General features: G+C 35.7%; 1 protein-coding gene across 13 annotated transcripts in view; it reads left to right on the top strand.

Annotated features, from left to right (window-relative positions):
• The window catches only part of LOC306663837 (uncharacterized protein), a 175511-nt gene that overhangs the window by 109292 nt on the left and 40640 nt on the right, over nt 1–25579 (top strand). Inside the window, exon 1 of one of the 13 annotated variants that reach the window (XR_013764538.1) lies at nt 24347–24554. The exons of 11 other annotated variants lie outside the window; for them this stretch is intronic. The gene's annotated coding sequence lies outside the window, so the exon portion shown is untranslated. Of the gene's footprint in view, nt 1–24346; nt 24555–25579 lie in introns of those variants that run through there. One more of the 13 variants, XR_013764546.1, reaches the window with a different exon arrangement.

The following is a 25579-nucleotide window of genomic DNA, read 5'->3' as shown; positions in this document are numbered from 1 at the left end:
TATTTCATTTATGTAACATTCTGGAAAAGGCAAAAGTGTAAAGAAAATGAAAAAAAAAATCACTGGTTTCCAGAGGTTTTGGTGATGGTGATGGTGGGTGAGGGGAGTTTTAAGTTGCTGAAATTCTTTTGTATACTGCTTTAATGTTGGCTATATGATACCATGCATTCATTAAAAATCCACAGCACTAACTTCATAGCCCAAAAAGTAAACCTCCATGTATGCAATTCTTAACATACTTTTTAGGAGGTCTGAGAATCCCAGAAAATGCAGACTGTGGTTTAAGAATGTGATAGAAGCTGTAATCCCAGTGACTCCAGAGACTGAGGCAGGAGGATCACAAATATAACATCAGCCTCGCAACTTTGTGAGACCTGTCTCCATTTAAAAAAAAAATTACATATATATATATGTATATATGTAATATATGTAATATATATATTGCATGCATTTTAGTGGTAAAGTGCCCCTGTATTAAATCCTCAGTCCCCCCCACACACACACACATAAAAACAATCAGATTGAACAGCAAATGTATAAAATAATATCTGTAAAGTTTGTTGGGGAATAAATTACTCATCTAAGTAACTTTGGAAATGAGTGAGGTCCCTAAAACTAAAGAAAAAAGCAACTGTACATAAAAATAAGTACTGAATTCTTGATCAAGTTTCCCCAACCATGGAGGTATGAATTAATTCCTAAACAAGTATGCATGTATAATGTAATTGAACAATTAAATAAATGAATGATGGATGGTGAGGACCATATATGTTCTTCACTACTGTTGTGGAAGATTAGAGATCAGTACAGGGCAAAGACTAGAATATCCATATTTTAATGGATTAGAGTTGGAGAATTCAATAGGAAATCATGTTTCATTTAATATAGATACAGATGGATATATGTGTATGTTTTCATGCATGCCCTGTTATATACATATATACTTCCTTGCTTCATCAGTGAGAAAGCCTAGCAGCAAGGGCACCCCAACAGAAACTAGCATACCCGTACCCAGATCTTGGTTTCTAATACCATGTTCCAGTAAAAGGAACCAGGCTCATTAGAGAAACGGCTGATTCTAGGACTAGGAAAGGAAATACACAAGATAAATCCAGACCATCTCATAACAACAGAAAGGAAGTTTACAAAACAAAAGCAAAATAAACAAAAGTGTTTTAAAAACAAAAACAAAACAAATGATAACAGGCATATGTCAAATGAACACAGGAGCTAATTGGAAGAGTTCCCAATGGCCAAACTGGAAAATATTTAAATAACAGATATATTATTAAATCGTCACTCTAAGTCTAAATTAATATCTATGAGTTCATACTGATATAAAAATGATTTAATGAGTAAATAGGAGGAAATATATAAATATATACAGAAGAATCTCAAATAATTTAAGTAGATATTTTTTCCTCAAGAAGATATAACTCCCATCTCCTTTTTTAGAAGTGAATTCTCCATAGTTACTGCCTTATACAATGTGGTTTGGAAAGTGGGAGAATAACTTGATTGTAGAGAAACCTGACAAGCATCACCTCAGCCAGATGATCATGGATAGAATCAATAGGGATAATTCATATTGATAGTATGTACCCTTAATATAATGTGATGATATTGGTATTTTGCCTCTGTGACCTTTCCCTCCCATCCTAAATCTATGATCCTGTTCTAATCATGAGAAAAACATTAGACAAATTCCAACTGAAGCTTATTGTAAAAACATTTAACCAGTACTCCAGAAAAATGTCAATGTCATCAAAAACCAGGAAAGTCTAAAAACTGTCACAGTCAGGAGTAGCCTAATGACATGTTAAAATAAATGAGGTGTCTGGATGGGTTCCTGGAATAGAAGGAAGATGTTACGTAAAAACCAAAGAAATCTGAATAAGGTACAGACTTTAGTTAACAATATTGTATGAATATTTTTTCATTGATTGTATGGAACATATCATACTGATGTGAGATGTTGGTAACAGAAAACTGGCTGTGGAGTATATCAAAATTCTGTACTAACTTTTTATAACTCTCCCTTAAACCCAAAGCTATTTCCCAACTTTAAAGTTTATATTTAAAAGTATTTCTTAAGTATAGAAAGTATGGCTGGGTGTGGTGGCACATGCCTATAATCCCAGTGGCTTGGAAAGCTGAGACTGGCTTTGAACTTTCGATCCTCCTGCCTCAGCCTCCCAATCACTGGGATCACAGTAGTATACCACTGCACCTGGCTATACATTTCTTTTATATTAATTATTTTCAGTCATGTCTTCTTGAGATTATAACCTACTTTTTTATGGAAAGGATATATCTCTATTAAAACACATTTAAAGACATAAAGGGAGACATACCATTTTTAAGTATGTTATGAATGTACATTTAATTATAGCCTACTTATATTTCTTGGATAGCAATGAACTGAATTGCTTGTTTTATATTTCATTTTTAAAAATCAACTTCTAAATTTTATCTATTTAATTTTGAAATAATTTACCAAGTGAAAAGATATATTAACTAAAATTAAAACAAACATATTGATGGAGTGTTGGTAAAATCATCTTGTATAGTGTTTGATGATTGGCATGATATGAAATACTCCCACCAAGGCCAACTTCAAATGATTTACTTAACACTATAAAATATGGATGGGAAGAAATGGGCAATAGCACCTCACTGCACAGTATTTCTACCATGAAGATACAAACACAAAAATAACTTTAAAATATAGATAATAATAAAATGTGGTAAAATAATCAGGAAGTGATATTTAGTGTTTATTACCCTTGTTTATTTATTTATTTATTTATTTATTTAGGTACTGGAGGTTGAACCCAGGTGTGCTTAACCACTGAACCATACCCTCAAGTCCTTTTTTATTTTTTTAATTTTGAGACAGGGCCTCACGAAGTTTCTGAGGCTGGCTTTAAACTTGAGATCCTCCTGCCTCAGGCTCCCAAGTTGCTGGGGTTACTGGCATGTGCCACAGCGTCTGGACTTATTGCCCTTGTTTCAAATATGATTAGCTTAACTCTAAGTTTGCACAATTTTAGCTTTAGTAATGGCGATGTTGAACAACCAGTTTGAATCTCTGAAAATTTAACAGTCAACTCTCTTAGGTGAGGAAACTAACTTTGATTAAGAATATACAATTTCATGTAAGAGTAAGGCAAAGACAAAATTTACCAAAAAATCTAATTTTATTATATTTATATATTCATATATATATTTTACTTTTAACTTACAGCGATTTTACATATTTACAGAATATGATATGATATTTTGATACATATACACAATGTGTGATGATTAGATTAGGTTAATTGGCATATTCATCACATGAAACACATAATTATTTTGGGTTGGGGACTCTCAAAACTCTTTCTACTTGCTATTTTGAAATAATTTGTTGTTAACCATAGTTATCCTATCATGCTACAGAACATTAGAAGCTATTCCTTCTATTCGATTGCATCCTGTGTACACATTAACCATCCTTTCTCTACCCACCCCATGCACCTTTCCCAGGTTCTGGGAATCACTATTTTACTCTCTTCTTTGAAATCAACTTTTTAGCCTGCATGTATAAGTGAGAACGTGTCATATTTGTCCCTGTGCCTTACTTATTCACCTAACATGTTGTTCGTCAGTTCCATTCATATTGCTTCAAATGGCAGAATTTCTTTTCTTTTTATGGTAGAATAAAATTCTACTATGTATATAAACCACATTTCATTTTCTGCTCATTCATCAATGGACACCTATATTTATTCCATACCTTACTTATCATGAACAGTTCTGCAATAAACATGGGAGAGTGTGTGTCTCTTTCTCTTACTGATATCAATTCCTTCAGAAATTTACCCAGTAGTGGAATTTCTGGATCAAGTCATAGTTCTATTTCTAGTTTTTATGAGGAAACTCCATACTCTTCTCCATAATGGCTGTACTAGATAAATCTAATTTTAAAACCTACCTTTACATTGAGTTTTAAAGCATGTGCAATAGTCACAACATCCAGTTACTTTCTTAGTCTAAAAGCCTGAAGGAAGCCTACCACCTACAATAGGAGAAAAGAAGAAAAGGCCGATGGATCATTTTTAGATCAAAATCTGTAACTGCCTCTTAGAAGATAGAGATACATCATCTCTGTTAAGTTCTAAGATAGAGTCAGTAGGAAAGTGGTAATTTTGGACCAGAAAAAATGTACTTTATTGGGCTGAGGACTGAAGTGTGTATCTATGTATATATACTCTCCCAAGTCAGAAATTAGGATCTTTATTTCAGGTAAAGTGCTAGTGAATTATTGTAGACTGATTACAGTAACAAATGGACTTTCCAATTTGCTTAAAGAGTAAGTTTATTTCTTTTCATATGACAGTCTGAGGTAACTGCTAAGGTTGGCAGGGACAAAATTACTATATACAGTCATTCAGGGCCTTCGACTCCTTCCATCTTCTTGTTCAACCACCCTGAGATGTCTCCTCATCATCTTCATCTAGCTGGTAGAAGAACATGCATGGTGAAACCTGGGTCAGACCGGGGAGTGATACATGTCTTTTCCATTCATTTTCCATCGACCAAACTAACCACAGAATAGGATGGGAAGTGTAGTCTTTCTTTTTGCCCAAAAGGAAGGGCAAAAGGGACAGCTAGCAATCCCCCTTATAGCTGTGTCATATTCTGGTGAGCCTGGAAAAATTCACCCAGCAGAGACCAGAGCAAGATGCCCATATATCTTTATAGTTGAGAATGTGATCAAAATCAATCAAGAGGTAGCAAAGATACTCTATTGATGAAGTCCAGTAAGCATTTCTGAGAAAGACTGAATGACTGTGATACCACACTAACCATATCATCTATGGTTGGAGAAAGGTCAAGATATCTTATATGTGCTTGTGTAGCAATCCAGAGTTAAGGAGACAGCGATTGTTCCATTTATCTTAGATAACTCACCTAGGAGCAGTGGAAGTCCAATAAAAGGCAGAGGCCTTCCTTTTAGTCACACTTTTTCCACTGAGAGAAGAAAACAAGTCATAGTTAAATGAGATGGTGGGCTAATTTCAGTGGGTCATGCAATCCTGCTTGGATGGAAGAGAATAAAAAACATCTGCCACAAGTAAGCATTATTGTCTAAACTGGCATTTCCAGCCTCAAATCACTTCTGCAGTTATCTAATATAAACTGGTTTTTGTTTGTTTGTATGCGTCACATATAATATTCTTAATTTTTTTGTGGGAACATCTTCTTCATACGTATGCTGTAATAATTGTAACTTTAGAAATGAAATATGTTGGGAGTCCTTTCCCCATATAAAGTCCCCTTTATAGCTAATTTATAAGTCATCCAAAAAAATCAATTGTATTAGTCATACCTTGGTTTTTACTCAAAATAGTTTTATCTAGCTTGTGACCACTCAAATTTAATGTGGTTCCAAACAATTTCTGGTTCTTTTAAAATATTAAATCCATGAATTGACACCTTTGAAGTTATTTAAAGAAGTTTGCCACAGGCTTTGAAATTCTAAAGACATTTCCAAAAATATTTCAGGTAGTTGTTACAACTTTGGAGTAAGTACCTAACTTCTTAAGGAGAAAGCTTTGAAAGAAAATATTCATTTGATGTTTAAGTTCTGGTAAACTTGATTTTAAAACATAACAAAATGAACATTATAGTGAATTTATATAAGCAAATAAAAAGTCTCATATACTGTGAAAAATATAGCTGTAATACAGATAATTGCTTTGTTTAATTATTATTTTCTTTTTGTGTTTTGCATCAGAGTTATATATGCACAGTTAAAAATGCAAACTATATTTAAGCCTTGTTATAGAAAAAGGGCAGTTTCTTGTCTTTTATGTCCTGTTCCATTTCATCTTCCCCAAAGGCATTTCCATTATTTGTCTGATCTTTTGATATTTATATCCATGTCCCAAATAACATGCATACATAGTCTCTTCTCCTTTTCCTCCTTCTCTCCCTCGTCTTCCTCCACTTCCTCCTTCTCCTCCTCCTTCTTTTTCTCCTTTTTGACAGTGTTAGTTATTACCTATAAGTTTACTGCAGTAGAAGTTGAAGATCTAGTTCACTTCTCTCCCAATTTACAACAACATGGGCATAATCTTCCCATTCCTTCATTCTCCATAAATATTTATGCCTCACTTTAGTATTTATATCATCCTGACTGTGTAATTATATTACTGTGCCACATATATGCTTATGCCATGTACTAAACATGGCTATGCCATTCAGTTTGCAGGATTTCTTTTTCTGTACAACTGTTTGAACTTTAATCATCTTATATTATTTGTTTTCTTGGTATTTTATCACTAATTCAAAACCAAACTCTTCATCAATTGTCGTTTCAACTTTTTGAACTAATCATTTTATGTTTAGTTTTTTTAACACTAATTCAGGCTCAAATTCTTCATTAATTGTCTAAATTTCTTTTAAGTATGTTAAGAGGCAGTATGCATTCTATCAATTTCATACCCTATTCTCAATTTCATTTTATGGAAGAAATCTCTCTTCAAACATTCCCACTTTCCCCATTCTGATGTGTTGCTTTCTCAATTCTGTGCAATGTTGGGAATTTTCCTTTACTACCATCTTTGGATTCCCTCTGCCTTATCCTATGGTAATTTTCCTGAATTCTCTCTGTTGGACTTCTCCCATTTTTGATTAGGCAAATCCTCAGGCATCCTTCCAAGAAAAGGTACATGGGCAATAGTTGAGATCTTATATGACTGGACATAACTTTATTTTATCCTGAATTGCGATTTTATTCTGAAAGGCTTATCTGACCAAGTGAGGTCTATCCAGGATAATCTTTCTTTTGATGAACTAACAAAGTCAATTGATTAGGGACCTATAGTTTATCAGCAAAATCCCTTCACCTTTGTCAAATAGTACAATATCATGGTAGTGCTATTTTATCACCTTTGCCATCTTCTGTTAGTTAGAAGCAAGTTCATTCCACACTCAAGGATAGGAGCTCTATAAAGGCAAAGATGTACAATGGGGTGAAAATCATGAACCATCTTAAAATTTTGCCTACAGAGAAGGAAAGGAAATCATTAAGGATACAATCTGACTCAATGTGGGTTTTTCTAAGTAGAGAATTCACATGTAGAAATCATTTTGCTTCATAATTTTGAAGACATTGTTCTTTTGCCTTTGAGATTAAAGTATTGCTATTTAGAAATCCAATGCCACATTTTCATCTCTGATACTCCCTCCAGAACTTTATCAGATTCTGGCCAACAGTTTTCTCAAGGTCTGGCATGGATGTATTTTCATTACTGTGCTGACATTGAGTTCTTTCAATTGACATAATCTTGTGTCTGAATAATTGCCTTAGATGAGGCCATTCTAAGATGACTCTGATTTCCTCCCTACAGTGTACCTGCCTTTATTGAAGTGCCTCTCCCTGAGGGTGGGTAGAACTTTAAACTTCCTTCTAACTACTCAAATATGGCAAAGGTAAAGGGGTTTTGTAGCTACACTATAGGTCTCTAACCAGTTGACTTTAAGTTAATCAAAAGAAAGACTATCCTGAGTAGGCCTGACCTGGTAGGAGTAGAGCCTCCTCTATCTTTTCCTATTTTCTTTTTCCTCTGTCTTTAATGCTTTCTCTTTCTTTTACTACTCTTGAAAAAGTAGTTAACATGGTTTGTAAAGCTGCAAATAAATGAATTTTTGCCACTTGCCCGCCAACCAGCGGGACAAACGACATGTACTCTTCAGAAGTTCATGAAGCAGCTTCCGCTTTATTCGGATAACACCCTCAATATATAAGCAGTCTCATGCATATGCAATTGTAATCAGATATGTCCCTCCAATCCTATTAAAGGTCAAACGATCACGAGCTCAAGCACACATGTAAGATATATCTGTCCACGCGCTAAGCGGCTGAACTAATTATCATACAGCCAATGGTAAATGCTTCCTGTTTTTCTCAAGGTGCATTCGACATGCCCTTTGGCTCTCTGCCAGTCGCCATCTTTGGATGCATGTGGTGTAATCCTGGGCCCCGGGTCTCGCCTGCCTCAAATTTTGCCAACAAATGCATGAACTTACAGGACCCTGAGTCTCTAATGAGACATCTGACCTACCCACCTCTCTGATTATAGCCTTGAGAGACTGAGCATAAGATCCAACTAAGTGTACCTGGACTTCTAGCCCACAGGAACTGTGGGAATATTGTCTTAAGTGCTAAGTTTGTGGTAATTTGTTAGACAGCAATAGAAGACTAATATATTTCCTTCTACACATACCTTTTTTTTTTCCTGTTCTCTATTTTGGATACTTCTATTATTTGGATTTTGGATCTCCTAAGCTAGTCATCTTTTTTTTTTTTTTTTTTTTTTTTAAGTCTTTTTCTTATTACTATACATCTCTGTTTTTCTGTTCTACCTTCTGGAAAATATTCTGAGATGTTTTCATCTTTCAACTCTTCTAACCTCTTTTTAATTTCTGCTATTACCTGTATATTCTTAAAATTCCAATAGTTTATTTTGCTTTCTAAATTTTCTCATTTATAATAGTATCCTATTCTTATCTCATGGTTGTTCTGTTTTTTAAAAAACATTTCTATGGGTATTAATGATGTGATTTATGTTTTATTTTGCTTTTTAAATGTTCTTCTCTATGAGTGTATGGGTTTCCTCCAAGTTGCTTCTATCTGTTGTTTTCTTTTGGTTTCTATCAATCAAGTAAGAAGTTTTCCTCAAGTGAAAAATGGGCATCTTTGAGTGCGTGTGTTGTATGTGGGCTGTTGAGGGCAAGAGCCTTGCTTGTCTAGCTCTCCCTGGACTCCCAGCTCCAGTACAATAGCCTTGCACTTCTTTAGTCTGAGAGCTTTCCCCAGTTGTTCATACTACCTGCTCCTTCACATTCTTCCTGTCCCAATTCAACTCTCACCTTCTCAGAGAGACACCCTGGCTACAATGTTCAAGCAAGGTTGCTTTAAGGTTATCTGGCTTCAATATTTAGTTGGAAAGTCTAGAATGCTATTATCTCTGAATACTTTCTTTTCAGCTGGTCAGGCTGTGTGGGGAAGGATCCTCCAATCTCCTGGATAAGAGTAAAGGTCAATCAACTACTATTTCAAAAGCTGGGTAGGTAAAGAGGACTTGAGTTTTCAGCACTTAACATGCAAAACTTTTCCATGATTTCAATATCCTGTTCTTGCCTTCAACCCCACCCAGCCAAGAGACCCTGTGTCTTATATTCCCCAGAGCCTAGATCTCCAGTCCTCTCCCAAGATGGAAGGTGTGGCGTAAGGAGAAGAGGGTGGTGGTTGCCCAGATACTGGGAATTGCAGGTGTTGCTGATAGGTCTGATTGCTTTTTATACTTCCAGCCAATCATCTTATTTTTGTTCAGTTCCATTTTTAGAGACATATAGTGTTGCCGATTGATTTGTTCATAGCTTTTCCCTTTGCTAACTTTGGGATCTGTCTTCTCAGGTATGTTATGATCTTTTTACCATTAACCCACTTTCTTCTCAGCCACTTGGTTATTTTTTCATCTTGTTCTACTCTTCTGTATTGTTTTTTTTTTTTTTTTTTTTTTTGGTTCGTACTATCTAAAAGTGTCTCTTGACGCCATTTTCTAAAAGTATTCAATTTGCTACATCAGTAAGTTTGCTTATGTTTTACTAGAATAATTTTTTTGCTTTTTAGAGAAAAAGATATTTCAGATACCTGCTCTACCAAAAACAAAAGTGAAACAAACGAAACACACAAAACATACCTGCCTTATCTTTTTTTTAAATCTGAGGATCTACATTCATTTTTTCCACCAAAGCTATAACTCAGGTCAGTAAATTGATTAAACAATTTTAGAGAATTGTTCTTTTCTCCAAGGAAATAAAGAACATTTATTTGTCTATAAGTATATGGACCCTGAAAGAAGTAAAGGCCATTTAGTTGATAATTAATTTTTCATGTTCACATAAAACTAGCAACTTCCACCTGCACATAGATTATTTTGGGCAGCAGTTACTTGATGCTGAGGTTTCTTTCTGTTAGCGCTGGCTTTGTTCCATTGTTGGCTGCCCAGCCCATCAACCCATAAGAGCCTCCGATGATGTGATGAAGAACCAACATTGTCTTTGTCTATTTTTTTATTAGCACTCGTTTGCATAGCAACTGTGCAACATGAAATTCAAGGTGATTTATAGATGTGGAAAAATGTTCATAATGTAAGGAATTATCTCCCTAAAAATGTAGCCACAGGTATTCGGCAAGTTCAAGGTTGAGAACATCATAAAAAGGACGATCATATCTGTTGCTTAAAAAACTGTGTCTTTAGGGGCATTTTAAACATTTTTTGAGTTTTCCCAATATTCCTATGTAGCAAAGATCGCCCTATAATATTTATATTTGTTTGAAGAATCCTTATTTGTTTGAAGAATCCTTATGGAATCCATTTTCTTTTCTTTTTTTTTTTTTTTTTTTTTTTTTTTTTTTTTTTTTTTTGCGGTGCTGGGGATTGAACCCAGGGCTTTATGCTTGCAAGGTAAGCACTCTACCCACTGTGCTATATCCCCAGCCCCAGAATCCATTTTCTTGAACAAAATTCCCCAATAGTATACAGGAGGGACTTTAGTCTCTACATAAATAATCTCCTATGTGACATCACCTCCCTTAGAGAGAATTTTCCTGTAGCCTACAACTCTTTCATTTTCCTTAAAATACATATAACTACCTAAAGTTATGTTACCTATCATTCGCCTACTTTTAACTGTCTAAATAACGCCCACCAGAGAGAGATAAATTCCATGAGGGCAAGAGCCTTGCTTGTCTAGCTCTCCCTGGATCCCCAGCTCCAGTACAGTAGCTTGTAGTTCTTTAGTCTGAAAACTTTCTAAGTTTCATACCATGTGCTCCTTCATAATCTTCTTGTCCCAGTTCAACTCTCAGAGAGATCTCCTAGCCACAGTGTCCAAGCACAGCTTTTTACTGTGCATTTCCATCAGAATCTTCATTGCAAGGAATCAAAGGTGACTTTAGTCAGTTAGGCAGAAAAAGAGTTTAACAAAAAAATCTTTTGTGCTTTGCTGTATTCTTGAGGATGCTGTAGAATAGGTTTGTACTAAGCTTCCCAGATAGCATCCAAAATTATGCAGAACTAATCTGATGGAGGAATAACTCTAGTTTCCAAGAACAAGTTAGTTCTTTTGTGCCATGTGTTACTTTGTTGCCCTAGCTCCTAATATAGGAGAGAGGGAGAGAAGACAGAGAGAGGAAGGGAAAAAGGAGGGAGGGGAAAAGTATGTGCCTGAGTTATCTTTTCCTTTTGGCGATGCACTTCCACAGAGTCACATTCCCAGCCCTCTTATTTTTTTATGCTTTATTTTGACAGTGTCTCACTAAGTTGTCCAGGATGCTCTGGAACTTGCCAAGCTCCTGCCTCAGCTACTTGAGTGCTGGGAATACAGACATGCATCACCACACCCCACCACCCTCTCCTTTTGCATCACTAGTATCTGACTCAAATTCAGGCATGGTTCTATCTAATTAGCAAAACCCAAGTCCAGTGCCTCTTCTCTACCTGGAAATGAGACAGACTTAAAAACTCCTATAAGGGGGTCTAGTCATTGCCTAATGCCCAAAGTCATGCACTGGAGCATTAAAATGTTTTCATTTTCTTTTCAGCCTTTATTAGAACATGTAAATAGCCTACTATATATATATATATATATATATATATATATATATATATATATATTTTTTTGTTATTGCACTATAATACAAGCACAAAGAGAATGGGGTTACTTTTCTATTGTTGCTGTGACAAATGACCACAAATCAACCAGCTTAAACTAAAAACTTATCTTACAATTCTAAAGATCAGAAATCTGACACAGTCCTCACTGGGCTAAAACCAAGGTGTTTGCAGGGATGAGTTCCTTGGTTTGTAGTCTCTCTCTCTCCATCTTCAAAGCTAGTAACAGCCAGTTGAGTGCTTCTTACATTTCAAATTTGTCCTTCCTTTGCTTCTTCCTTCTCCTAGCCTGGGAATTTTCTCAGGTTTTAAGGGCCCCTGTGATTGGCTTCAGCTCACTTGAACAATCCAGAATATTCTCACCAACTCAAGGTTTGCACTCCTCACATCTGCAAAGAAGGCCCCTCTGCCATATGGCAAGCTATTCTTAGGTACTGAGGGAGTAAGGCATGAACATCTTTGGGGACAAGTATTTTATCCACCACCATGACCTTGTCTGTCTTCACTCTTAAATGCCCAGTATCTCAAATGATGCTTGCCATATACCCAATAAATATTGATAGAATGAAAGAACTTAAATAATGGCAAATTTGAGTGAAATCCTGTGCTCTCTATTATTTTAAAACCAGCCAGTCTTACTGCTAAACTTTAGCAGTAGAGTTTAGAAGGCAAAACTCTATAAACACCCTAGCCGGCAGGGATGCTTCACCCAGACTCATGTTCAAACACAACCAGATTTCTAAACTTGGAATGTTGGGCCCCATAATTTCCACCTGTCCTGGCCACATTAGATCACTGACAGTTATGTGTAGATCATGAAAAAAATCCTGGGAAATGTGAGATCCCAGAAACTAAGACAGAAAGAGCAGTCCTCTTATGAATGAGTTCGAAGTGCTTCTAATTCAAGGAAATCATGACACTTAGATTGCTGAGACAACTGAAACCTTGCATTAGTACTCTCCTCAATGAACCTCTCTAGACACCCTCACACACATACAGGAGTGTACAGGCAGACTGAGACCCACACAGCAATCATGGCATCTCTTTTCAGAGAATCAATTTGACTAATAACAATCAATTTAAAACATTGTTTTTATGTGAAACAAACACGAACCTATTATGGGGTAGTACAAAATGAATGCTTAAATTTTCAAAGAAAACAACCATAATATTCTAAAGATATTGCAGACTTACTGCCTTTAGTTATCTCCAACAGGTGTCTGGTTCTCTACCATCAGTGGATTCATTCTGTTGGTGGAATTTCATCATCAAAAACTATTTTTTTTACTACCAATTAGAGGTACTTTGATGGAAAATATCAAGAAATTTGGTCTAACCTTACCTGAAATATGAGTTATCTGGCTCATGATATGGTCCATATAAGACCATAGGACAGTCTTTCTTTTTAATCTTCCTAGGGCCAGAAATAGCAATTATGAAAGAAGGCTAAGGGATTTTATTTTATGGATATCACTACAAGTTGATTACATTCAGAATTCACTCATAAAGTTTCTAAGTTCACAGATTTCTAGGTCAAGAAATTGTTTCCAAGAGCTTTAAGTAAAAAAAAAGACAAAGCTTTCCTTAGCCACCCTTGTACCTGCTTTTCTCTATACATTCAAGAGCCCTAAGGTGATTACAAGTTTTCCACTCTGGTATCCCATTCCAGGATGGCCTCTTCCATTTCTCTGTGCTCTGGTTATCTTTTACTTTTTATTGTTCTTCTATTTTCTGCAACCTTATCACAAACAACACAGCTAAGCTATTGTTAATTGATATCCTCCTAAGGGAATCCTTCAAGAAAACTGATTATTCATCTGAAGTAATTCTTATTAAAATATGAATGACTGATAAGTATGTTGCTTATATTTTGAAAGTAGAACAATTTTCCAAATTAATTCTTTAATAAATGTGGGAATTGGTTCTGCTTCATTCTCAGGCCTCTAACACAGCACCTGACAGGAAATGATGTTCAGTATTTGTTGGGGGAATATTTGGAGATGGCTGTGTTGAGTAAGAAAGGAATCTTAGTGCCTATGTTTTCTTTCCACTGCCTATATCCTTACTTTGGAAGGCTGAGAAATAAGGCTAGCAGGGTTTTTGTTATTATTGTTTGTTTGCATGTTTGTTTTTTACTACTCATAGTTAAAGATTTTCCTCATCTATGTTGTTGTATAATAAGAAGTTTATATTAGGGTTCTGGATTTTTGGAGGGAAGGGTTTTTTAGAAAAATTATTTTATATATATTTTTAGTTGTTGATAGACCTTTATTTTATTCATTTATTTATATGTGGTGTTGAGAATCAAACCCAGGGCCTACACGTGCTAGGCAAGCGCTCCACCACTGAGCCACAACCCCAGGCCTGGAGGGAAGGTTTTGACTTAGAAATTTTGCTTTATCCAAAAGTAGTTTTTGAATTTTTCTTCTAGAACTGTTTTGGAAATACCTCAGTGAAAGAATAAGCCTTTAAGTGAAAAATTCCAGTGTAATTCTCTGTAGCACTTAGCAATAGCAAGCAACCAATAACCACTGGCTGAACTGAAGTGGGGAGGCCATGTGTAGAGTGCAGAGTCTAGAATAAAGGCTCAGGTTTCTGATCCAGGCTTAGCCAGTAGTGTGCTCCCAGTCAACTCATTTAACTACTTCAATAAGTTGTCTTCTCTCACTAGTTCCACATCCTGCCCCAAACCTATGAACCAGTGAGACTTAAGACCTTTGATTAAAGTTGTACTAAATCGTTTTCAAAGAAAAATCAAAATGTCAACAATGGTGCAAATTATACAGATTCTAACTGTTATACTTCTAGAAGGAGATTTAAGATGAAATATATAAAACACAGTTACGTGGTTGCAATGAACAATGCTAGATTTTAATCCTGTTATATTTTTAAGTGAGCTCAACCATGTACCAGGTAAGGGCTAACCACAGAAAATAACACAGCCTCATGCTTAAGGGGAAATGCATAATAATTCCCTCTGGGGAAATGGAACAATCATGATGTGGCTCCAGCAGTGATCCTGCTTACCAGGCCTTCCCTGCCCACCTTCTCCTTCCTTTTGTCTTCTTCTGGGAGTACACTTTCCCTGGCAAGGAGTATGAAAAGCTTTTACAAAAAGAAACTGGTAAAGTGATAAAGAATTGACCCAGTGGGCCAAGGAAATGAATTATATAACTATAGAATGGTATGTGGGAAAATTTGTACAGAAAGGAGAAAAAAAGGCACTGTGCCTGTTAGTAACTTGGATAGAAATTTAAAAAAAATAATAATAATCTTATCATCTCACATTTTTCCCCTGCCTTCCTTTTCTGGATGGATTTGACAGCTAAGAATTCCTCAGTGACTCTTCTTTCTTTCTTCACATCTTTTCGGTTCATCTTTCTTCTTTTCCTTTCACATTTTCAAATCCTAATGCCAAACTTAAAAAGGAAAAAAAAAAAAAAAAAGGATGGAAGAAAAATAATAGACTTAGGACTTGCACAAACTCTGTTTGACTCAAAGAAACCTCAATTTCTCTGAACCTGTGCTTTTCATCTGTAAATTGGGCATCATAATACCTGTACCAACCACAAAACAGAAACTCAAATCTCAACTTGGTTCAAACCTTTTGGTGTACTTCCAGGACTCCATGACATTTCTGTCTGTTTCCACAGCTACAACTCTTTTACTTGTCCACTCCTTCAATGTTATTTTATTTGCCTCTGCTGCCATCCCATTTTATTCTTTCTGTTTCTCTGTTTTAGTTCAAATAAATGTATACCTAACCACTATCTACAATATATGTACCTATGATTTTCAAACCACATAAAATCCCATTCCTACTTGAGATTAAAAACCTACCTCAATTCTTCCTTAAATTAGAACCATATGAAATTTGCCTCAAATCCTATTAATCAACAATAACCACTTTTATTCAACATAGTACTAGAAATTCTAGTTAGAGTAATTAGGCAAGAAAAGAAATAAGGAGCATCCTAAACAGAAAGGATTATATCAAATTTCACTGTTTGCAGATGACATAATTTTAAACATAGAAAACTCCAAAGACTCCATCAAAAAAGTATTAGAACTATTAAACAAACTCAGCAAGGTTGCAGGACCCCCCCCAAAAAAAAAATCAATATACAAATCAAGAGCATTGTATACCAAATGGCAAATTATCTGAGAAAAGAAATCAAGAAAACAATTCCATTTCCAATAGCTATCAAAAAATTAAAGTACACATGAAATGTTTTACCAAAAAGATGAAAGATCTCTACAATGAAAACTAAAATTGATGAAAGAAATTGAAGAGGACACAAAGAAATTTTAAAAAATAATCCCATGCTCATGGATTAGAAGAATCAATACTGTTAAAATGTTCATACCGCTCAAAGTGACCTACAGATTCAACGCAGTTCATATCAAAATATCAATTACATTTTTCACAGAACTAGAAAAGCAATCCTAAAGTTATATAGAGCTACAAAAACAACAATGACAACAACCAACTCTGAATAGCCAAGGTAGCCTTGGGTAAAAGGAACAAAACAGGAGGTATTACACTACCTAACTTAAAAATATACTACAAAGCTGTAATAACAACAAATTTTTTTTAAACCAGCATGGTATTGACATTAAAAAGACATACAGATCAATGTAACAGAACAGAGTCTAGAAGTACACCCATGACTCTGTAGCCAACTGATCTTCAACAACATCTCCTAAGAGCATGCATTGGGGAAAGGACTGTTTTTTCAATAAATGTTACTGGGAAAATTGGATAACCACATTCAGGTAACTAGACCCCTACCTTTCACCATATACAAAAAGCAAATAAAAATAGACTGAAAACCTGAATGTAAGACCAGAAACTATAAAAATACTAGAAGATAATGTATAGCAAAATACTTCAGGACATTGAAATAGACAAAGATTTTTTAGATAAGAGCCCCCAAAGCACAGGAAGCAAAAGCAAATTAAACAAATAGGATTTTGTCAAACTAAAAATCTTTTGCACAGCAAAGGAAACAACCAACAAAATTAAGAGACAATCTACAGTAGGAGAAAATATTTGCAAACTATACTTCTGACAGGAGATAATAATGAGAATATATAAGAAACTAAAAAAAACCTCAATAGAAAAAGCAAGTAATCCCATAAAAACAGGCAATATAGATAAACATTATCTTTCTTTTAAATCTAAAATATAAACATTCATTTTTAAACAAAATAATTTATATCTAAAATGTAACACATTTAACAGAAAAGGAGATTTAAAAGGGCTATCAGAGGGTAATTTGTTCTTAAATTTTTTTGCAAAATATTTCTGCCTATTTTAGTCAGCTTTTCCACTATTGTGACCAAAAGATCTGTATCTAGACATTTTCAGAGAACAATATACAAGTGGCTAACAGGAACACACACGCACACACACACACACACACACACACACACACATAACATCACTAATCATCAGGGAAATGCAAATCTAAACCACAATGAGATGCCACATTTTATAGTGACTATTAACAAAAAAAAGATAATAAGTATGGTGAATATGTGGAGAAAAGGAAACTCTTGCACACCATTGGTTAAAATGTAAATTAGTACAACAATCACAGAAATCGGTAGAGAGGTTCCTCAAAAAATTAAGAAAAGAACTACCTTATTATTCAGTCATCCCACTACTGGATATCTATCCAAAGGAAATGAAATCAGCATGTTGAAGAGACATCCATACTCTCATGTTTATTGCAGCACTATTCACAACAGCTAAGAATTGGAAAAAAAATTAAGTGCTCAACAACTGATGAGTAGATTAAGAAAATATGGCCCAAATACACAACGGAATACTACTTAGCTATAAAAAGAATGAAATTCTGTAGTTTGTGACAACATGACTGTAACGAGATCATCATGTTAAGAGAAACAAGCCAGACACAGAAAGACAAGTATGATGGAGTCTCATTCATATGTAGAATATATATTTAAAAAAGGATGATCACATGGAAGTTGAGAGTAAAATTGTGGATACCAGAGACTAGGGAGAGTAGGTAGAAGAGAGGAAAGGGGAAAGTTGACTAATGGGTACTAAATATAAGTCTCAGTTTTAGTTAGGTGGGAAAAAGAAGTTTTGGTGTTCAATTGCACAGTGGAGTGTCTATCAAAGATAATAATATACTGCATATGTATATATAATGTACTATATATGCATAGCCAGAAGAAAGGATTTTTGAATGTTTCCACCTTGAACAAGTTATAACTGAGGAGATATATTTCCATGATGTGAATATTAAACCATGTACTCATCTATTGAAACATCACAATACCCGATAAATATGAACAATTTTTATGTATCAGTTAAAAATAAAAAATAAAAGCCTTAATCATATTTACAAATAAGAAGACTTAATTTTATACTAATTTATATTCACTATAATTAGTGCTTTCTTTTTTGCCTTCCTTAACAGACTTCTTTTGAAGTAGTCCTTTAAAAATTCCCGTTAGTGTTTATAGGAAGAGTAAGATAACTAGAACAAACCTGGAAACTCATAAAAATTTCTATAAGAAACAGTAGAATGAATCAGACATAATTTTCTTATGTTTTTATGTGAATACACCACCAGTAAAACTCCATATCATGTACAACCTCAAGAATGGAATACTAATTAGAATAAGTTATACTCCGTGTATGTGTAATATGTCAAAATACACTCTACAGTCATGTATATCTAAAAAGAACAAATTTAAAAATTTCAAAAAAGAAACATATTTGCTTGACTCTGTCATTCATAACAACTCAATACCATGAAACATTTTATAAAAAATTTTTTTATCACTACACATTGAAGAAAAAAATAAAAATAAAAAGTTTGGTCCCATGTTACTTTAAGAAGTTGAGAGTAAACTTTCTCATTGGATATGGGATTCTGAAATACCTCCTGCAAAATATTTCATACCTGTTCTTGTTTAGTTTTTCACAATTGCATTAAAGAAAACATATTTAAAGAAAGCAAACAGTGACTCTGGACTGGAGTTCACTGATGCAAAAATTATAAGTCTCAGAGGGTCTTTTAAATATATCTTACCTAGTTGCTATTTATCATCAAACATACCCAGATGTTTGTAGTGTGTGAATATTTTAAAACAAATCATAGTGTCTGAGTACAGAGTTAAGTCAATAGTTTGCAAACATCTCTTTGTTTCTTTATATGCATTTAGCTACTGATATCTTTTTCAGTGAATGAAGCAGATTTGAGCACATACAATAAAGAAAAGCAAAAATTACCAGGTTTGGACTTCACTTCACAGTCAGAAAGATTCTGTTGAGTCTGCCAGCAGGGGATCTTACGTATTAATACCCCACCTGGAAGAGCTGACATGTTGAAAATGAGATTAACACCTTCCTGTTTTACATTAACTAAGGCTAAAGTGTCATTTGCCTTATCAGGAGAAAAAACTCAATACTGAAATGATAGGATCGCAAACAAGGTATGATTTGAAAAAAATGTTAAAATATGAACTAGGGCTTTGTTGAGGTGGTGGTGATTCTCTGAAGATAAATACCTGGTGCAAATAAAAGTCAAAATAATAAGGATGACTCAAAAGCCAAATATAAACACATGTAGCACAGCAACTCCTTTTGAAAGCCAATGCCCTTGACACAGTAAACAACTTATCAGATGCTTAAAATTTTTAAAAACAATAAATGAGTACACCATATCCAAGTGTATTGATGCCTCGGTACTTGTTGCCAATTCCAGACCAGCCTAGAAACAGAAGAGCTAATATAAATGATTTATTTATTCAGATATAAGATAGCACTTTTTAATTCCCTCACTTCACAATTCATCTTGTTATGTATTTACTAAAGATGAACATTAAGATGAAAAAATATTAAAAATTCTAATGTAGGGAGGCCTGGAAATCACTGTCAAATATAAGTGGCAATGCTGTGGACTAAGTTGGCCAGGGCTGTCTTGATGTGCCCCTGATTCTGTCAAACTTAAAACAGGGAACTGTGGGGTTTTCTCTGATTCAAAAGACTAAGTCATCATCTTCAATCAATAGTCACCCACCAGATCTTGCAAGGCCCTCTCTTTGAGGTGGCAGAGAAAGCATGAAGGAGGAAATAAGTTATTTTTCTTACAGGACTCATGGTTTGTTGTGCGGATCGACATCGACAATATCCAGATTGCTAAACTAACTCTAACAGACGATAGAGTGCAGGTATAAATACAGCAGTGTAAGTCCTGAGGGAGGGAGGAGAACTCTTATGGGAGGATCTGAGGAAGTTTTCGAGAGATATGGTGCAACTGGACCCTGCTCAGTGGGTAGATTTTAACAGTTTAGAAAGGCAATGATGGAAAGGGTTGTCTAGGGAGAATGGACCAATTTATTACATTTTGGCACCATGATCACATCACACAGAGTAGTAAGGTTGAAAACACATCTAAAATATATCAGTAGAAAATATGTTATTATGGAAATTAGTTTGAGGAATCCACTTTTCTGAAGAGCCATACAAGTATGTTGATTACCAGTGATATGTTAGTCAGCTTTCTGTCATTTAAAAAAATTACTTGAGATAAATCAACTTATAAAGAGAAAAGATTTATTCTGACTCACGGTTTGGGAGGTTTCAGCCTATGATTGATTGTCCCTGTTGCTTTGGGTCTGTAGTGGGGCAGCACATCATGGCAGAAGGCATGGCATACCCAAGCCAGTCACCTCATGGCTAGGGCATGAAAAAAAAAAGATGAAAAAACTGCACCCCACAGTCCCTGAGACCAAAAAATGAGACCCCATGCCCCAAAGACCAAAAACCTCCCACCAGGCCCTACCTTTTAAAGATTCCACCACTTCCCAGTAGTGCCAAGTTGGGGGCCGAGCCTCCAACATGTGAGCCTTTGGTGGACATAGACCAGGTCTACACTGTAACAAGTGGTAAGAAAAAGGAATAAAATCAGGACTTTATTCTGTTTGTTACAGGTCTATTATTCAAGTATGAAGAATAAAACACACCAGTATCTATTGTTTCTATTCATTTCTGAGCTTCTAATTGCTGCTATCTTATGGAGTCTCGATGAAAAGGAAGGGAGGTGGGGAGAGGGATGAAAACACTTGTGATTTTTCAGGAAAGCCAGCCAGGTGAAGTTGGAATCCTACTCTAACTACTTTCATTCATTGTTCCAAAGGTGACACTGGTCTGTGGTGTTCAAAGGGAGCCGAGGAGGACAAGCAGTTTTAAGGTAGCACAAAGGAAGGCAACTTAATGCTTCCCTAAAGAGAAGTGGAAGAGGGCTGTGCTTGCAGAGAGAATGATAATAGCAATAATAACAATAAAAAAAGGAGTGTAGGGGTGGGGTGGGGAAAGGAGTTCTGATAACTGGGGGATGAGGTGGGAGGAAGAAGTGGAGGTAACCTTTGCAGGAGGATTTGTAAGTGAGGCAAAAATCAGTATAACTGGAGACAGACGCACATCCAGAGAGCTCCAGGAATAATGGAGAGCACACATTGCATCATCAGGATCACTGAGATCCGAATCCTCAGGGGAAGTCATGTCTTTTTGTACTAGATGTTTTGAAGCTGAGCTGGGGTGGGGCTTGTGGAGTGGGGGGGAGTGAAAGAGGAGGGGAAAATCACTGAGAAAAATTAAGCAGTCTGAAAGGAGGGTAAGATTATGAAGATAAATGTTTACCTCTCTGCTGCATTGTATCTCTTGAAATGAAACTGTTTTTGAATAGTGCTGCATCTGTACTGCAAGAATGTGGGCATTGTGAACAAATTGACTGTCTCAGATGATTTGACACATTTTGATTTCTGCTTAGGAAAATATCTGTTAATCCTATTAGAAAGAGAAGGAGAAGGTCCTGAGCAGGAATGCAAAAGATCAAATGCTTCCCTATCTTGTGCACCCTCTCCCAATGCCAAGGTACTAAAACCTCAGGTATTTCCAAGAGACCCTGCATGTCATCTCTGACCTGCTTGGCTTTACATCAAAATTCTTTCTTCTCCACCTCCCTATCCTTGCCTGGCACTGGATGAACTTAAGACAAGATTGGATGGCTGCCCTTTCTGTGGCAAACCAAAGAAGAAAAAAAATCTTATTTTATGCTTTTCTCTTAATCTAATTTCCTTTCTTTTCTCCTGTCCTTCTGTCCTTGTTTCTATTCTCCTTTTTCCTCTTTCTCTGACCCTCCTTTCCTTCTTTTTTCTGTAGTTTGCTGTTTGCTAATACCCAACTCCAGATCATTCTTTGTGTTTGGCAAAGGAAGCAGTTTTATTGTTTGGTAACTCCAGGGGGGATATGGTGTCTATGATGTTGTCTAGGCCAAACCTCCCCCAGGAAGGTTAACTACCTCTACTCTACTCTCAAAAGGGAAAGGAAGGCGGCTGCACACTTGCGCACCAGCCATCCTCTTTATTGAGAAAGTGAATCTGTTCCTGCCCAAAGGTACCTTTTCTCCCCACTGCGGTGTATCTTAATGTTGTAATGCAACTTTTGGGGAACCAGTTATCTGGAATCTGAATTCTATAGAGTGCAAATTAGGAGTAAAGGAAGCAAGACTTTTTTCCCCAACTACTTTCTGCGAAAGGTTCTTCTTGGAGCAACACGTAAGTCTGATCAAAGGGTCTGTTCATCTGTCTCAAGAGCCAACACTGGAGCCCAGCATGGAGCTAAAAATATGCACTCACAGTCCTAGAAAATTGTATTCATTAAACTCTACCTACAGGTCCTCACCCAGAATCTGCTCCATGCCAAAGCAGCATGCTGCTGCTAATCCTCCTTTATAGATTAGGCAGTAAAATAAAGAGGGTGGGGCTGAAATGCAGGGGAAGTCTGCACACTTGTTTGGAAAAGAAGAAAAGGAAAAGCACAGGGATTTCTTGTTCTCCCCTTCGTGTTCCAAGTAGCCAAGGTTATCCAGATGCCACTGGGAGACACAGGACTTTTAGCGTTCACAGTATTTTCACTTCCTCAGAGTAAGTGCTACATGTAAAATGAAAATTTAGAGAAAAGATCAAATAAATGTCTTTCAAACTGTGGCAAATTTTTATTTCTCGATTTTTCCTTTCTTTGTGTGTTAAGGAGGAAATAATAATAATCACAACTGACATTACTGAGCACTTACTATGTGCAGAACTGGTGGTGTGTTATTTATGCAATATCATTTCATCCTTCTAAGATCCCTACGAAGTAGGGACTCGCATTACCACCATCTTGCAGATGATGACATTATAGTTTAGAAAGGTAAAGTAACTTGAAGCAAGTAAGTGGCCAAGCTGGGATTTGAACCAGAAGCTTCCAAAGCCTCACTTTCAACATCTAGCCATAATGCTATCTCTAAATACTTCTCTTAAAAGTATGTTTTATAGTTTTCATTTAAGATTTGGTGACTGTTCCCTAATGATAGTCCTGCTATTATCTTAATCTTTACAATTCTCTACAATCAAATCACAGAGCCCCTTGAAGGCAGGGACTGTGTCTCCCTTACCTTTGCATCCCCTGAAGCTCCTAAAACAAAGTCTCTTGCACAGAATAGGAGCTAAATAATTATTTGTTGAAATGCACTTTACATTATCTCTGTACCTAAATATAGCCCATATAAACGAGTCCACTTCCCAAACACTGGGGTTTTCCTCTTCTTTGTAACCATCCCCTTCTTCTTGTTTTGTTTTCTAAAGGTTGATTTTCAACTGGAGGGACACTGCAGTTGTCTTGTCACTTAGCGTGATTTGAAAGTGAGAGTCTGTGTAGTGCTTTAGCCTGCCCTCAGCAATCAGGCCTCACACTCGTGAGGCCCTGATTGTAGGAGTTGCCTTATTTGCATTGATGAGGATGAGCCAGCTGCTAGAGCATACAGAACTGCACCTGACACAATCACCAAGCTCAGGATTAGTGCGGGGAATCAGGAATCCACTGAGCTGCGTGGCAATCTCAGCTCCACATTAGAGTCACTCAAGCAAAATGACCCAAATTTGCAATGAGCACAATTAGCAATCCAAAGATGCATGTTAATTTGGGGCCTGATATTTTTCTACATTTCCCTAAATTAAAAATAATAAATATATGCTTTCCTACATGAGTCTGGGCATGAAAACAATTCAGAGGATTAAGGGTTTGTAAAAAATGTGCAAACCCCAGAAAATGTGGATTTCTTTGGGTAACCAGCCGCCACCACCACCACCACCCACAACCTGAGGTATCAAGTAGGGTAAGGGCTTTGTGATATCATGCCACTTTTTTAATTAGTGGACAACAACTATGTACAAGAATAAAAATAACAATATATGTGGAAAAGAATAAGCTTTTAAAAAGATTTGATATTTTATATTATGTATTAATATTTCTGAGGCTATGTTTAGATCACATATAAGTACAAATAAACTCAATTTTTCCAGGATATCCTAAAAGTACAAGAGATTGTGTTGAATTTTTGTTAAACAGAGTTTATAAATCAAATAGAACATTCTCAAACCCTGAGCTGTGTTTCTATATGTTCGCAGTCTATAGGTATTGAAATGCTTACCTCTACTTTAGGAGAAAAAAAAAACCCACAACATTTTGCAAAAATTGAATAAATGATCATTCTAAGCAAAAGCATGCAGTTCAAAAGCTAAACCTCCCATTGGAGAACAGAAAATTTAATGAGCTTTTAATGGAATGCAATGCTCAGAGTAGTAAATTATTTGTTAGTTGACGATGCAATCAGCATGCTGATTAAGGTTGCTTGGTTTTTTACTAAACATTAACTGAATGAAAACGGGTAGTCCTTGTTCTGCTTGGGGGGCTTTAAGGAAGCAAATGGACTTTCAGAACAGAGATTGTCAATAAAGGTGAGTGCACGCCAGGTGTCATTTGAATATGATGATAAAATACTAGTGATAAATATTTAAAAGCATTTTAAATCCACAATGTTCGCCTAGTGTATTGTGGACTCTGTTTAAAGAAACAGTGGGCCTTAGCAGGCCTAACAACAATCCCTCTATCTCTTTCTAGAAAGAAATATCTAGATCTGCTTTCTTTTATTGCAAAGAAAAAAAAGGAGGGTGGGTATGCTTTGAAAATATAAACCTGCATGGACTCAGGGACCAGGAACTGCTTGGGAGTTTGAAATGTAAACCGAAAAAAGGAAAGAAAGAAGAAAAGGACAAAAATCAAAACAAAGAAAAAATATTCCTGCAGCAAATAAAAGATGACATCTGTTTCTCTGGATAGATTAAGATAAAATTTTAAGCCGTTTCAATATTCTGATGTTTTAAAATAATTGCTATTAGAATATATATAATTTTAAATTTATAAACAATGGCATTCTGAGGGCAAGAAGTATTGTGATTTTGGAGTTGTATTTTGTCTAATTTAGGAGATCTGAAGGGGAGTAAAAGAAAAAGAACAAAAAATGGAAATAAATTATGTAATGCTTATTTTTGTTGTTAAATTTGTACAAATATAATTTACTATATTTTTGTTGATATGTACATTAGTCATAAATTATTGCTTCTGAGAGAGATTTTTGTTCTTAAAACTGTTTGAATTGCCAGATTTGTTCCCCCTCCCCAAAGAAAGGGTTTTTTGTTTGTTTTTCTCCCTACCAATTGAAGAATTGTGGGTGTGTAGGTTAATTTTCTTTGAACAGCTACAAAGTTCTTTTTCTATAAATCCCAATTAGTTTCATCATTGGAAATTCTCTGGCAATGATCAGGTACCCTTAAAATCCGATAAATAACTACCTCTCACTTTTAACTATTCCTGTTTATGACCCAAGAGGTTAAAAGCCTTTGACTGGCATTTGACTTCTGACCTCATATAAATGTTATCTTATCAGTTCCTGCTTGTTAACTTGTATTGAGTGCTTGTCCCT

The sequence above is a fragment of the Sciurus vulgaris genome (assembly GCF_902686455.1).
Source record: "Sciurus vulgaris genome assembly, chromosome: 6".
In the NCBI taxonomy this organism is placed as follows: Eukaryota; Metazoa; Chordata; class Mammalia; order Rodentia; family Sciuridae; genus Sciurus; species Sciurus vulgaris.
Note: the sequence above shows the minus strand (reverse complement) of the source record. Positions and strands in the feature narration are given on the sequence as shown.